Source organism: Octopus bimaculoides, chromosome 6 (genome assembly GCF_001194135.2).
Source record: "Octopus bimaculoides isolate UCB-OBI-ISO-001 chromosome 6, ASM119413v2, whole genome shotgun sequence".
Lineage (NCBI taxonomy): Eukaryota > Metazoa > Mollusca > Cephalopoda > Octopoda > Octopodidae > Octopus > Octopus bimaculoides.
This window is the reverse complement of record NC_068986.1, coordinates 33386837-33390721: the sequence shown is the minus strand read 5'-3', so window position 1 is coordinate 33390721 and position 3885 is coordinate 33386837. Positions and strand designations below refer to the sequence as shown.

The following is a 3885-nucleotide window of genomic DNA, read 5'->3' as shown; positions in this document are numbered from 1 at the left end:
AATAATATTAGGGACAAAATCCAAAATTACAGGTAAAAAACTCAATTAAAATCAATTTATAAAAAATTAAAATTAAATTGAGCCTTATAGATAAAGTATATATAAAATATATAGTTTTAGGGAAAATAACCAATTTTCAAGAACTCATCGATGAAAATCCACTATCACATATAGAAAAATTAATAATTAAAAGCACAATAAATGAGTATAATATAAAGTAAAGTAAATATCATAAGATAAATATAATAAAAAGATTACACGTGTAATATATATATATATATGCGTGTGTGTTTGTGTCAAAGTGTATGTGTGTGGGGGTTTGTATGTATATATCTATGTGTGTGCGTTTCTGTATGTGTAATAAGTGCACTAGTGAAATGTGTACCGTCTTTAGTATGATCAACACAATATACCACTCATTGAGGAAACCTAAGAGTAACCGCAATTCTCACAACTTGAGATGCGAAGAAAATAGGCGCGTTCGCCGTTCTCCTCGCACTTGGTGTTTTGATCCGAAAAATCAGATAATTAAAAGTCTTCAGGTGAAAGTTTAACACTCGCACACAAAACGTTTAATCTTTCTTCAGCTTTATTAGTTTTTGATTTATTTATGTTCCGCAAAACTTCCTGCATTCCAAAAGACATACATGCACACTTACACCCTATAAGTATGCAAGACCCTCTCTCACACAGCTTTCTCTCTCTCTCTGTCTCTCCCCCCTCTCTCTCTGTATCTCCCCCCCTCTCTCTCTCTCTCTCTCTCTCTCTCTCTCTATCTATCTATCTATCTATCTATCTATCTTTCTATCTATTCGTCTGTCTGTACGTACGTATTTATGTGTGTGTATATGCGTGTATGTGTGTGTATGTGAATTGGGTGATCCGCAGTCTCTCCTGCAGTCTACATTCATATCCAAAAGGAACAGCTACAATGTTGATATATATATATATTAAGTGATTTTTGCTTCCTATTTAGCTTTTTTCAGAGTATTAAAATAATGCGTTTGAAATATTACTTCTTAATATTTTCCTTCATCTGTGCGCATTGTAAAATGTCAGGTGTTTTAATACCTCAATAGTTGTCAGTCTGTGTTTGAACAATTCCCATTTTCTGTGCTTTTTTTAAACGTTTTATTTGTATCTAATATCTATTTTGTAGCATTGGAAAATGTAATCGTAGGCACATAATGCCTGAAAAGCAGAGATGTCATGATCAAATGTGAAAGCTTTCTCATTCAGCGCTCAGCTGGGGTTAATAGCAATCAATAACAGTCAACATCGCTATGCCTTTTTTTATGTCACGCAGTATCACGTTGTCCGCCTGATGAAGAGCAGCGGTGTCAGATATTCTGATTTGAGAGCCATTTAAAAGCGATTTATTTCACTTACCTGTAAAGAATGTCGTTCGTACAATAACAGGAATAGATATTGCAACATCCTATAAGATTCGTAGTGCTGATAACTGAGCATAGTAGGGCTTGCAATTTATAATGTATTCATTGTTATTTCATTTGATACCAGCAAACTTCGTGGCTTTTCATTTATTCTGATTTAGTCGGGAAGTCTACATATCTACAATATATTGGTTTACCAACTTTTGAAAGTAACCCTATAAAAAGAACGTAGTCAGAAAATAAATACAGTAACAATTGACTCTACAACTACAGCTACTACTACTACTGCTGCTGCTGCTGCTGCTGTTGCTGCTTAATAATAATAATAATAATAATAATAATATATTCTATTATAGGCACAAGGCCTCAAATTTTGGGGATGGTGATAGTCAATTTCATCGATCACAGTATTCAACTAGTACTATTTTATGGACCAGGAAAGGAAGAAAAGGAAAGTCGATTTCGGCAGAATTTGAACTCCGAACATGAAGACGGAGGAAATTCCGCTATGCATTTCGCCCGGTGTGCTAACAATTCTGCCAGCTCACAGCCTTAATAATAATAGTAGTAGTAGTAATAATGATAAGGCTTAATAATAATTGTAATAAAAATAAAAATAGTAGTAGTAATAGTAGTAGTAGTAGTAGTAGTAGTAGTAGTAGTAGTAGTAGTAGTAGTAGTAATAATAATAATAATGATGATAATAATAATAATAGCGTAATTTTTTTCTTTTCTATGTGGCTGTCCATGTGAACAGCGCTGGAAATTGGTGCCATCCCTGTCTTGCATAGGCCTGTGTAACCTCTAAGTCTGTTAATATAACAATGACAAATAGTAAGAAAATAAAAATAATAATATCAGTGATATCAATGATGATGATGATTATAATAATAATAATAATAATAATAATAATAATAATAATAATAATAATGAAAGGAAGTGGGTGGAGCTTCTCCTTGTCCTGATTAATGATACATCTAGTGATGGTGTCAAAAGAAAAACACTGGTAACTGTGCAACCTAATAATCGCTACCTCATATGAGTGACAATGAAAAAAGAAAATATTGTGAGTAACGGTGGTAATGAAACTGAAGCCAATGATGATGACAGTGTTGCACCCGGCAGGCTCAGAGATTCTGGTCCGGCTCCAGCCTGTCGATATCCAGAAAGGGACCACCATACACGGCGTAGATGGAGCAAGCAAATAAATGCTGTGGTTATGGGGTTTCACAGCCTAAGCAACCCGGTAGATGAAAATGGTGCTCAGATTAGGGTTTACCGACAACCTAACGATGACAATTGGAGGGAAAAGGGATTGTTTCAACTCATGGAACAGAGACTATGTGATCAAGCTAGACCGTTAAGAAAAGATCGTTGGTTCACAGACGTAGAGCTCGAAGCTATCAAAAGACGGGTTTTGGAAAATAGCAGCAGAGATAACGATGAAAATACAGTTCTTACTAATAAGAGTAATCTCATAGCACAGGAAAGGAGCAGTGGTAGTTTACTTGATGAGAAACATTTAGATGATCTGAAAGAAGACAATAAAACTCATGGTGACATGTCAGATGAACAAAAGGCAATCTACGACAGAACAAAGGCAAGACTACAGGAGAACGATAGCGAAATTATTTGCAACCTTAAAAAGGTTGATCGGTGGAAATTGAACCAAGAAACGAAAACTGTCAATGAAATTCTGAAATACATCAGAACACACAACATCAGAGAAACAAATAATTTGATCAAAGCAGCAAATATTTTTGCAGCAGAAAACTTCGGTGTTGGTCAATTTCATAGGGATGTTGAAGATAAGACAGACAATGAAAAAAGATGGCTATAGATTAAAGTGATTTAAAACCAGAAACGGAGGCTCTAATCTGTGCTACCCGAGAGCAAGCACTAAGAACTGGCCCACAAAGAATATAAGAGACGCCACGACAATATAGCAAGGCTAGTCCATTGGACACTTTTCAACAATACGTACGCAAATACATACGTACATACATACATACGTAAATACATACATTCATAAATACGTACATATATATTTATATGTATATGCAAATGCTTATGCATATATACGTATATATATAAATGTATGTGTATATATATATATATACTAGCAGAAATACCCGGCGTTGCCCGGGCTAAAGAGAATAATGAAATCTAAAAACGCCGTCTAGACTACGAATCATCGTTATATATAGAGATGTATATACACACACGCACCCAAACACACGTGTATATATGTATATCAATATAATAATAATATTATTAGGGACAAAATCCAAAATTACAGGTAAAAAACTCAATTAAAATCAATTTATAAAAAATTAAATTGAGCCTTATAGATAAAGTATATATAAAATATATATAGTTTTAGGGAAAATAACCAATTTTCAAGAACTCATCAATGAAAATCCACTATCACATATAGAAAAATTAATAATTAAAAGCACAATAAATGAGTATAATATAAAGTAAAGTAAAT

General features: G+C 33.7%; 1 long non-coding RNA gene across 1 annotated transcript in view; it reads right to left on the bottom strand.

Moving 5' to 3' along the window:
• Positions 1–3885, bottom strand: part of LOC106879850 (uncharacterized) — a 201271-nt gene that overhangs the window by 59121 nt on the left and 138265 nt on the right. Inside the window, exon 4 of the long non-coding RNA XR_008264389.1 lies at positions 1390–1609. This is a non-coding gene — a long non-coding RNA (uncharacterized LOC106879850). The remainder of the gene's footprint in view (positions 1–1389; positions 1610–3885) is intronic.